Source organism: Miniopterus natalensis, chromosome 7 (genome assembly GCF_054644295.1).
Source record: "Miniopterus natalensis isolate mMinNat1 chromosome 7, mMinNat1.hap1, whole genome shotgun sequence".
NCBI classification, from domain to species: Eukaryota; Metazoa; Chordata; class Mammalia; order Chiroptera; family Miniopteridae; genus Miniopterus; species Miniopterus natalensis.
Genome location: NC_142087.1, coordinates 62,065,873 through 62,078,420, shown reverse-complemented (window position 1 = coordinate 62,078,420; position 12,548 = coordinate 62,065,873).

The following is a 12,548-nucleotide window of genomic DNA, read 5'->3' as shown; positions in this document are numbered from 1 at the left end:
AAGCACATGCAAGGAACATGGACCCAGCCAACAGATTAGGCCCCTGGGGCTTTTACAAGTCATCTTATACCTGTTTTTCTAGGCCTCTTTCGGCATTTTTTCTTTTGTTTTTCGAAAGAAAGATTTTAAACAAATGATCAGTTACAGATGATTTTTGTGTCAGAGGGTTTCTTCACTGTCTCCATCAAATTGTACTTCATATGTTCCTCTCCATTCAAGGAGAAAAAGAGGGATGAACATGAGCTATATATTTGTATATACAACCACGAAATACTAATACACAAATGCATTTGGCAGTGAGGCCACCATGGAGGGCTTACTGGTCAACCAGCCTGTGCATGTAAACACTCCTAGGCTCTGGGTACCAAATAATTCTTCTATGCTGGGTTCAGATGTGACTGATTCGAGTTTCTTCTGGCATCATGATTCTGTAGCTCCATCTCTACAATGTCTTTTCACATACATCATCTCATTTAATCGCAGGACAACTCTATGTTGGTAAGTATAATTATCACCATTTTGTCCATGGGGAAATCAATGTCTTAGACACAGCTAATGGTGACCACCGGCACTTCTGGCTCCACTGGGGTGTTTTGTGCTTCCCCTGATATAGTTGTCTCCATTATCTTGGGTTTGCCAGTACATTCCACTTAATAACCATGGACACTTGGGAGGCGCCTAATGATCCAGCTCCTCAATAGCTCTCTTTTCCTCAATTCCAATTCCTAAGCCCATGCTGTCACCTCCCCAGCCACACTGGTCTCCCAGCTATTCTTCTAACAGGTCAGCTTACACATCTCGGGCCCAGGCCCTGGCTGTCTCCCTTTCCTGGAAGGCTCCTACCCGACCCTCCCCAGACAGGCCTTCCCTGATCCCATATCTGAAAGAGCCGTTCTCAGCCCCACACCAGTCCTCACCCCTCACTCTATGTTTTCCAGAGCTCTTGTAACTATGTGAAATTATGTGTTTTATGTATCTGCGTACTTAGTTATTACATCTCCCCCTAGAACACAAGCTCCCCTGGAGGAGCAATGCTTGCCACATGGTTGGGGCGCAAGAGAACTCAGGAATGGCCTCTGCTTGCCTGGGCCACAGTGCAGCCAGGGTGACAGGGCTCTGGGGACTGTGAAACCAGACCCTGTGAACTGCAGGGTACAGGTCATGAGTGCTGTTAGAGTCCCAGAAGGGAGGTCAATGACCATTCATTCATTCGCTCACTCACAGAGCACCTACTGTGTGGAAAACAGCCAGGGTCAGCCAGCCAGAGAGAGCCAGACTGTTTTTTCTTTGTTTCTTTTTACCTGTATATTTGCTCTGTTGTCTTTTAGATATATGGGACAACTGTGCATTCCTGGGTGTAGAGACATGTAGACCAGGGCTAGATGAGGTCTGGACCTGAAATGCTGCTAACCAGCTGGGTGACCTCAGAGAATTTTTTTTCCATCTTCACGGAGCCCCTCATGAGAGAATGCCTGTGAAGGCCCTGAGACAGGAAAGGGACAGAAGCGGAAGGACACTGAATCAGGAGTCATTAGAAGAGCCCTAGCTGGTTTGGCTCAGTGGTTAGAGCATTGTCCTTAACCACTGAGGGGTCCAGGGTTCAATTCCTGCCAAGGGCTCTTAACCTCGGTTGCAGGCTCAATCTCCTGCCCAGGTCCCGGCAAGTTCAGGAGGCAACCGGTCGATGTGTCTCTTTCACACTCTCTCTCTCTCTCTCTGAAAAGCAGTGGAAAAAATATCCTCAGATGAAGATTAAAAAAAAAAAAAAGAATTAATTGAAAGAGTCTTAACTAAGTCCCCTCGACTCTTGGGCACCTTACTCCTTAGAAAGGTATTTAGAATCCTCCAGGGTCTCTCTCAGTCTGAGAGCATATTGCTGGGCTCTAAGCAGTAGTTTGTCATCTTTAGGGTTTTTAATCGAGGGCCCCTCAAGTCAATTGCCAACATTTAACTTTAGTGAATAAGTCTGTGTGTAAATGACCACCATCTATTATCACCACCATTTCATAAAAGAAAGGGCACATTAATTCCCCGAGCTAGGAAGGCCATCATCTCAGAATAAAGGATTATTCCTTCGCTCTTGGTCACAGCGCCGTGTACTCAGCTGGCGTTGGCTGAGGGCTCTGTGCGAGTCACAGTGCTGGACGGACTGTAATACTTACTCCCTGCCCTCATGGAGTTTACAGTTAAGGGTTGGAGAGACAGACGTTGATTAAGGAATTGTAATTGAATGTAAAATTTAAAGTTTTAAGCGCTACAAAAGGGAGATGCCTGGGCACTTAATGGTTGGGGTGGGGCAACCTAATCTCGAAGATTGGGAGCTTGGGGGAGCCTTAGGAGTGAAGGAGAGAGGTGCATTTCAGGCTGAGAGACAGCATGTGCACTGGCCCTGGGGCGGAGGGAAGATACTGAGGTGACAGCGAGGGGAGGGAAGGGTGCCAGGCCACTTAGGGCTTTGTAAGCCTAGGAAGGGAATTTTTCTCTGTTCTTTATAAAAATGTAATTGTTATTTATTGATGAGAGAGAGATCAATTTGTTGTTCCACTTATTTATGCATTCATTGGTTGATTCTTGTACATGCTCTGACCAGGGATCTATTGAACCCGAAACCTTGGCATATCTGAACGATGCTTTAACCAACTGAGCCACCAGGCCAGGGCCTGACTTTGTTCTAAGGGCGGCAGGAAGAATGTTGGGTGCTGGTGCAGTCAGATCAGCACTGAGCCAACCTCAGCAGAGGGGGGCTGGTGGATCTGAGAGAGGCCGGAGCAGAAGTGAGGAAGGCGCTGTGTGCCCGAGTCACCGGAGAGAGGATGGTGGCTTGTGGCGCAGGTAGGTGGTGGGCCTGGAGAAAAATGGATGGGCTGAGAGGCAGCTGGAAGGAAAACCCTACATGACATGGAGGCTGTTTTGGATATGAATGAGGCTGCCGTCCAGGCCGAGCCTCCGTTTCTGGCTCCCACCCCTGGGTGGACGGGTGGGCTTTCTGATCGGGGAGCTCTGGAGGAGCACGTTCTGGGAGGAAGACGCCCTGTGTGGGACGTCATGAGCCTATGGTGCCTTTGAGATGTCCAAGGAGAGGTGTCAGATAGGCATGTGGGTATGTGGGACTAGAGTTCAAAGCAGAGGCGAGACTTCTAACTTGATTCCTTTTCTGTATCTTTGGCCGAGGAGGGGTGGGGTGGGGGGCAGGGTAGAAGGAAGCCTTACTTTTTCCTTCGTGCCCTTTGAGCTGTGAACCACTGTGCCTGTAGTGCCTGTGCAAAAGTCAACAAACTATCAAAAAATACCAAATAATTTAGCACTTAAAAGAAACGTAATACATGATGCAAACTTCATATGGATGACTGGGTCTGGCGTTTGGACTGGAAATGAGGAATCTCTGGGCTATGTAACCTTTAAAATCCCTTCTAGCACTTTCCCTTATCTTCTCTTGGTCTACCAGACTCCAGCGATGCTAAATCACACCCTATTCCTCCGACCTAGAAGGCCTTCAGAATATGTTTATGGGGCGAAGGGGATGAAGGCTGACTTTGGCAGGGCAGCGTTCTACCCGCTGGGCCTCTCCTTCCCCATCTCACTTCCTCGGTGCTAGTCATAATTACCGACAAAGGCATTTCTAGGACATAGGAAAGTATTTATGACTCAGTAATGCTAGAAAAGAACTGGAAACAGCTTTTTGTTTTTGTTTCTTTGTGTTCTCACTTATCCCTATCTCAGTCGAAGAAGATTTCTCAGGCTTATTTGTTTGTTTTTAAGCTCGGATGCTGGTTTTACTTCTAGGGCACTGGTCCTAGTAAAATCCACACAAAGTCCCAGACACTAGAAAAAGTGGCTTCCGTCTTCATTACCCCATCACTTGGACACTTAACGCCTCTAAAAATTCATTTCATAGGCCTGGAGGGTTAGTCAAAATTATCTTACTGGAGGCTCCTACTTCCGAATCCATGAGAATCACAATAATTAGCATCTGTATACTGCTTAGTTTACATAGTGCTTGTGCTGGCCGAGTGTCCCCGAGTCCCAGCAACCCCTGGTGAGGGCTTTGTTTTCCGAGCCTCACTTTGGGTCTGGCACACTTAAGACGTTGTTAATTCAGTGTTTGTTGCTTGAGGAAGACGGACAGACTACGGAAATGAGCTTTCTTAAGGCTTTCTTAAGGCCTCGCAGCTAGGAAGGGCAGAAAAGTATGCTTAAGCCTAAAACTGGGCTGAGGGTTTCTTCCGCTCCCTGGGTCCTCACTAGTAGGAATGCTTTGACCGTCACTCATGGGGCCGGGCTCCTTTGGTGGGTCCCAGAATGTGCCCGGGGCAGGGTGTGTGGTCACCTCTGACTCCTCTCTCCTGCAGTCGAAACATTCACTCCTGCAGACTGCCCAGTTCTGATTCACCATTCCCAGATGTCTCGTCACTCAGATCCCAACCTGCACTTGCTAGGCAGAACTGAGTGCCAAGGTCATCCTCTTAATGACTTGTGCCAGGGGAATGAGAAAGATAAAAGTAGGCTATGAGCCCTGGCCGGGTAGCTCAGTTGGTTAGAACGTCGTTCGTCCTGATACACCAAGGTTATGGGTTTAATCCCCGCTCAGGGCACACACAAGAATCAACCATTGAATGCATAAATAAGTGGAACAACAAATCGATGCCTCTCTCTCCCCTTCCTTTCTCTCTCTCAATCAATAATTTTTTTTTTTTTTTAAGTAGTTTTAGGACTATAGGCAATATAATCCTTAACGGCCGTTTGTAAGCTTCCTGCCACAGGAGGGCAAGGACCAGGAAGACTTGCTGGACACCAGGAATAAGACCATATAAAGAATTAAAACTGTCCTATAAAAACACCTGATCCCACTACCGCATTCCAAGCCCACCAACCCAGCCTCAAGACCCACTGATGACAAGAGCTTCCTGCCAGTGATTGCATGTAAGGACGAGACTCCGGCCCCTGCGGGCTGCCATCATTGACCCAATATCCCCTTGGCTCAGTGCTGTGTAGTCCTTTCCTTTGGATATCCCATCCCCATCCCCTTTCCTTAAATAAATTCAATTTTTCTTTATCCACCGTCTGAGATGGCTGTTTAGCCTGCCCGAGCACCACTAAATTAACCTTTCAAGTAGGATACAAAATCAGAAAACAGCAAAGGTTAACTCGGTAGTCCAACATGACCAGGGCCTTGGAATCTGTTTGCGTGTGGTGAGATTGGAATGAGGACTGCCCTCAGCGTGGACAGTGAGAATAACACCTGGGCTCATCAGGGAGCCTCTGATATATATATTTTAGGGAAAGAGGAAGGCAGAGAGAGAGAGAGAGAAACATTGATTTGTTGTTCCACTTACTTATACATTCACTGGTTGTTTCTTGTATGTGCCGTGACTGGGGACCCAACCCAAAACCTTGGTGAATTGGGATGACACTCTAACCAGCTGAGCTACCCGGCCAGGGCAGGGGCCTCTGAGTTAGGCTCAACATTTATTTTCTTGCTTTGCTGTCTTTCAAATCAATATTTTAGTGCCAGTAGGGATTTTCTAAACCCGGTGTCTTTGTCTGTACTGCCATGGGGAACAATACTTTTTCGTTGTGGGCACCTGAGAACATTATCTCAGTGCCCCGTCACGGAGCCTTCACAGGCCAGTGTCACTGCGAATCTCCCCCTTTCCACATGTGTTAAAACTGGCACCATTTCCTGACACGAACCTGTTCAACACAAGTGAGGCTTGACTGTCGATTTGAGGAGTGGAGGTCACGGAGATTTTCCCGGTTATTGGAGGAAAAGCTTCTCTGTAACTAGATGAGCTGATGTTGTTGCTGCAATTTCTTCCCACAAAGAAAACTTCATTCTGAGGGAGAAGACCTCCCTCGCGCATTGCAGGGGCCTCACCTCCATCACGGATTCCTGCGGCTCAGGAGCAGTTGTGGGTAAAGTTATATATTTCAGTGACAAGCGTTGCTGGGGTTTGGAAGACAGCGTGAAGTTGACAGAAAACTACATTTTTTTTCTTTCTCTCCTGTTTTCCTGGTTAGTCAACTCAGCTAATTTAGTCCCCAATATTTCTTCCTTTGGGAAACTCTTGGAGGCCCTTCCCAGACAGAATAAACCCCTTGATTTTCTGTTCTCCCAAGCAAGAGCCTCCATTCTTGCTGCTAGCATAGCGTTGATGATGTCTGCAAGGGCTGGTTGTTTTCATAGTTTTGGTCCTGTCTGAGGGCAGAGGCTGTTTAATACCACCTTCATATCTCCCAGGGGTCTCACCTGGTGCCTGGCACCACATCTCGAATCGGTGCTGCCTAAATGGATTGAGAATCATGGGAACACGTTTCTGTTCCAGAAAGCAAAGCTTTCGTTTTCTGAGAACGGGCAGGCTCCTTCCTGTGTCTCTGTGGTCCCCACATCAGTATTTATAGGCTGTCCATCCCAGGTCAGGACTTGCACCTGATTGATATCTAGAATGACTTTTGATTAGGACTGGCGCGCTTCCTCACTGACTCCTGCCAGGGTCATGACGAGGCAGCCTCCACCCTTGCCGTCTGGGATGACACGCTGGCCTGTTGTCATCCGCCTTCCTGTAGTAACTGCCCCACACAGAGAGAAGCTGTCTACAGCCTCGCTTCCACATGGGACCTCACCAACCTCTCCTTTTCTACAAGGACATCAGAAGAGCAAAATTTAGGCCCAGCAGGAGTGGCTCAGTTGGCTGGAGCATCCTCCTGTGCACCAAAAGGCTGCAATGCAGGTTCAATTCCTGGTCAGGGCACATGCCTGGTTTTCAGATTCGATCTCTGGGCATAGAAGGCAACCGATCAATGTTTCTCTCTCACAGGGGTGTTTTCCTCTCTTTCAGTCTCATGTCTTTCTGTAAGCATGTCTTCAGGTGAGGATTTTTTTTTTTTTTTTTAAAGAACAAATTTCAGGAAATGAGAAAAGCAGGCAGGGATTTAAAAAATAATCCCATGCAGGAGGAAGCCGATTGACATTTCTTTCTCTCATCCATGCTTCTATCTCTCTATCCCTCTCCCCTCCTCTCTTGCTAAAATCAATAAAAACATATTTTAAAATCTGTGTATTTTTTGAATAAGTAACACACTCACATGGTACAAAATTCCAGAGGTACAAAAAGTCATATACAGTGACGTTTCCCTCCCAGCTCTGTTCTTTAGCCAGCCAGTGCCCTTCCCAGGAAGAAACCGCATCACATATGACCACGTATCTGAACGTCTCTCTTGTCCTCGATCTTTACTTCTTTTGGATGTTTCTCACGTGTACCCCATAAGCAAGATGCATTTCCGCCTGCTCCTCCCCCAGCACCTAGTTGAGCACTCCAGACAGCCACCTGGCAAATGTTATGGTTCAGCTGACAGCAAGTCTGTAATACAAGAATATTTGGTGAGTCAGGGCTTATGGCACCTCTGTTTGATTGTGAATCGGATGCATTTTCATTCACTGGTGTTCCTGTTCTTCTACGATACGCCAAGAAGTGCTGGTTGTCACGCTGGCCTCACTCACGCCGGCTTCCTTTCATGAACCATTGCTTCCATTTGTATGGCTGCCAGTTTGGGATGGTTTGGGGCTCACTCACACATTTTTCAGGGGACGGTTGTGCAAGAAATGTCAATTATTTTCCAATACTTTTTTTTGGCTTCTTCAATTGTTCCTTCTTTTGGCTTCTGCAAGGAGAAATCCTTATGCCTGCCTCATCTCTGCCCTCGGCCCCACCAACACACATCCACACGCACGTAGGGCCTCTTTCTGCCCTTCCCTTCCAGAAACCACCGAAAACGAGAAAAGCATGGAAAGGAAGAGCCTGCCTTCCCTGGACGGGACTGATTCTTTGCTCTTGCTGAGGGTTGCTTGTAGGTGTGGAGAGTTCTGTAGATTCTTGTTTTCACCTTCTTTTCTCTCTCAAGTCAGTCTCCTCCTGGCCACTGTGGAGGTTTCACCTGCTTGTCCACTTCCTGTGCACTCTGGGGCCCTGAGTACTGAAGACCGGGGGCCTTGGAGAAACTTCCCTCCGGCTTCCTTTCTCCTCTAGATTCCCAGCCAGCGGTCAGTCAAGTGGCAGCCCCCGCAGTCGTCCGGGTGCCAGGGGCCAGTGATTAAGTAGCCAGGTCTCGAGCTGACTCCATCCTGGTTTGTCATAACTCTCCTGCAAGTTATTTTGGTCTCTGTGACTTGTGGCTGCACCATGATTACGGTTTGATATCTATCACCAAAGTGACTAGAAGATGAAAATAGAAGCCACAACAGGAAATAAACAACTGCAAATGAGATATTTTATTCCATATTCCCTGCCAGCAAATGATTAGAATCAAACTCATTCACAATAGTTTGGTGAACTTCTAAACTTTTTTCTTTTTTTTTCTTCTAAGGGATCAGAATAGTTTGAAAAAGGGTGCTTGTCGGCCTCATTTAGGCCTGGGGAAAGGAAAGAAACTCCCTTTCTAGGCACACCAGCCAGCCAGGAGTTCCTCTGCCGCGCAGCTTCTTTCTTGGAAAGGAAAGGAATAAGAATGTGATGGGGTGGGGCTGGCTCTCAGGAAGCCTTGGGATGTTAACTGATTCAGGGAATGCCAGGGAGCTAATAAAGCAGCACCGACCATTGTAGCTACTTGTCCAGCATCCCACCCATCGTCTACTTAGGGCAGTAAAATAGAGGAGGAAAGCCACGTAGAGAGGGCAAGATAGGGGTGACGCCTGAATTAAAACACCCACAATTACACTATATGGGAACATATCTCTGCAAGTACGTGCACGTTCCACCCAGACAAGCTGTGACGTCAGATTCAACTCCTGAAACACCCACTAAACCTACCTGCCCTGTGTGTGCTTGGCCTCTCTTCACAGAGTGTTAGCACCATTGGCCAGATTTCCAAGTCTTCAGGTTCTCCATAATTTAAAGCTTAATTTGAGTTATGACATTTGCTTTCTGTTTAAGCCCTTTCTGTCACTTTGAGAGCATTGCTTTGCTTCTCTTGAAAAGTGAAGATCTTCTAGTGAGGCCCAGAGCAGAGAGAGGGAATGGGACCCCGAGAGAGCAGGAAACTTGCCCAGAAAGCTTTTAAAACCCTGCCAACTGCTCTCCTAATGTGAGGATCACCACTGGTGCAAGTTATTTAACCAGTGAGTGGAAGAGCCCTAGCCAGGAATCAGGTTTTCTGGTGTTCTTTGTAAGCTTTTCTAAGGTTACACATTTCCCAGATACCTCAAACATCTAATTTCTGTCTTTTCTGTCTTTCTCTGCCTATGCTGATGGGATCACCCACATCCAAACCTCTCCCTCATCCATTTTCTCCTGGGCTTTCTGGGCTGCTATCTTTGCAGGTTGCTTCTTTAGAAAGTTATACACACACACAGTCAGTGCCCTTTTCAATAAGCAACATTTTTATTACAAAATTATGAACTTGTACAATTGCAGCCTATGTGGCCTTACAAAGTAATGTTTAGACAGTCACAATGTGCTACAACGTTTCTGCACTGCTTGGCATCGCGGTGTCTTTGGGACCCCCTTGCCTGGAGGTGATCATGTAATCAATGTTTTGATTTTCTCTCATATTTATATTTCCAAAGGTGCTTTTGGTGGGTTTGGAGTGTGTGGTCCAAATGCCCCTTTAAGTCCTATCCACTCTGTTGATTCCTAAATATTTATTGAGAATCTATTGCATGTCAGACACCTTCAAATTGCTCAAAGGGAGGGGGCTGAGCTATAAAGCTAAGATTCATTTGTGCTTTTTTCTCTTATGAACGTATAATTTAGCTGGGAAAATGAAAATAGTACATTTCACCTTGCCAAAGATACCTTAAACTCCTTGAACTCCCCAATGAGTTGCATTGTCCTCCTTATCTCACAATTCTAAATGACATAAAAAAATCTTATTTCACGAAATAATATGTGAGGTTAAATCACCATGCCAACTAGTGGCCTCGTTAATACTGATGCCTATATATTTAAATTAGTACCATTTCTCAGTACCATCTGCTTTCACGAACTAAACGCTTCTGGTCCTTTGCCTTACCAATGCTTTACCCATTGCCATACAGTAATCTGCCAGCGGGTCCATGCTTCTCCCAAACCTGGGGTCAGGGGATAAACTCTCTGACCCTATGCACCTGGAAAGCTATCGGGCCTAAGAGGACGCAGAAACAGGCCCCGCATGCATATGCATGTCCTAGGCAGGTCTGCTCCAAAGGTAACCTTCCCGCGCCGGGAGGCGGGGTGACTGAGGTCTTCCGGGCTCCAGAGGAAACCTGCCCGCGGCGGGCGTGCGAGCAACGTCCCCCCCTCCCTCCCGCGCCTTCTCTCGCCTGGATGCTGCCCCTCGCAGCTCGTCAACCGGCCAAATGCATTCCAGAGCTGTGCACAAGACACACTTCTCCAAGCAGTCCTAGAAACCCGAGCCCAGAGAGGGAGAGGGCGGGAGGGAGCGCGCGGCCGCCGCTGAGGTCACATTCGCGCCGCCTCCCCGCCCTCGGCAGCCCGGCTGTTCCCTCCAGTGCACACCTCCCAGGGCCTCGGTCCAGTCCAGTGTAAATGTCTTTTAAACGGCGACAGCGTTCTCCTCCCCCTTCCCTCCCTCGCGGCCAAGGGATATGCCGCCAGGGCCTTTAAAACAAAACGAATGAATGAAGCGCTCGGGCAAGCGCGCGGGACAGCCACTGCGAAGCTCCGCGGGCTGGGTCTAAATCGGGCCACCGACCCGCTCGTTCTGCTCCGAAACTCGCCAGCGAAGCCCGCTGGGTGTTCTCAGGGCTTCCCATTTCTCCTCTGATCCGGCCAGGTCTCATTCGATTCTGGGAGCTTCTTTGCTCCCCACCTTTACTCGCACCCCCCTCCAAGGTTCCCCTCTCTGCAAACCCGGGGTGTGTGTGTGTGTGTGTGTGTGTGTGTGTGTGTGGCGGTGGCGGGGGGGGGGGGGAGAAATAGCTTTTAGAAACCCGATCTGTTGTTTGCGAAACACAATCGCTTTTTTTTTTTTTTTTTTTAAAGCGACAGGGTGTCTAGACGGCCACGTGACGAGGCCGGAGCCGGGCGCGCCACTGCGCAGTGGAACCAGCAGAGCAGAGGGCCCGCGGGGGGGGCGGGGGGAGGCGGCGGCGGCGGCGGCTAGGGGCGGGGGAGTGAGGGGGAGGGAGTGAGGGGGAGGGAGGGGGAGGAAGGGGGCGGGAGCGGGAGGCCTTGCGGGAGGCAACGAGCCCGGGGCACACTCACTCGCTCGCTCGGCGCACGGAGGATCCTGTCCCCGAGCCGCGCCAGCCGAGCCAGCCGGGCGCCTCGCTCGGTCCGCTCGCCGCGCCGGAGAGAGCTGCCCCAGACAGAGCCAGCCCGCCGGCGCCGAGCTGCCGAGAGCCCGGCCCCAGAGCCCCTGAGTGCGGCGCGGCGAGCCCCCGGCGGCAGCAGAAGGACCCGAGCGCCAGGAGAGGGCGGACGGGGGACAAGGAGGCTCCCGGCGCGACGAGGAGAGTCTCGGAGGAGGCGGCGGCGTGAGGACACCGGGGCCTCCTGCCGCCGCAGCCGGGTGGAGGCGAGCAGCTCATACCAAGAGCCCGGCGGCCAGCCGCGGCCAGGGGAGGGGGCGCCGGCGGCCCCCACTAGCCAGCAGCTTGCGCCCAGGAGGGCGAGAGCGCGCGACCCGCCAGGGGCCCGCTGCTGCAGCCGCGCCGCCCTCCCCCGCGCTGTCAGCCCCGCCGGCGCAGCCGCCGCCGCAGCATCTTCTGCCCCTGCGCCCCCGCCAGCCCCGAGGAAGTCCCCGCCGAGACCGGAGCCCCTGGGAGAGGAGGAGGAAAGACCAGAGACTCCCCTAAAATACACGGATGGGGAGGATTGAAGAAGCCTAGCCAAAGCTTTCTGTGGATTAAAAAGAATATACGATTTTTTTTTTTTGGCAGAAGAAAAGGAGAGGAAGACCAGCAGGGATCTGCAAGGAAAAAAAGGGGAATGTAACTCGTGGATACGTTTTTTCCACCCCTTAAACGTCTTGTTCTACTTTGTAAACATTTTCTTTTTTTTAAACCCCAGAGCTCTAGTCGGACGGCCCCAGACCTCCAGGGTGCGAGGAGGTGGTGTTTTTCATTTTAGGCTTTGCATATTTGGTTCTTAGATTTTGAGAGAGCCTTCTTATTTCGCCAGACATCTCATGCGGGGTGAAGTCCTCTCGGCCCCCTCCTCCGAGTCTTCGTGTGCACGGAATTTGAGGAGATCCGGTTACTAAGGATATAGAGGAAAAAAATAAATCGCGTGCCTGCTTTTTTTTTTTTTTTTTTAATTGCCTGCTTCTCCCCACCCCCAAATTAAGTTGCTTAGCAAGGGGGAAAGAGGCTTTTACCTCCCTGCAGCTCAGCCGAACGCCTTTCGTTTTTTGCCCCCGCGGATCTTCCATGTAGGAAGCCGAGGCTGGCGAGCCCGACACTCGGGAGCCGCTGCGGGGGGGCCTCTTTTTGGGGAGGCGCCGACCCGGGCCGGTTTCGCCGACCCCAGGGAAGCGGCGGTCGCGTTCCTCCGGGGTGCGCCGGGGCCCGAGAGCGGCGCACGGCGCGGGCCGCGCGGGGTGGGGCAGCCGGA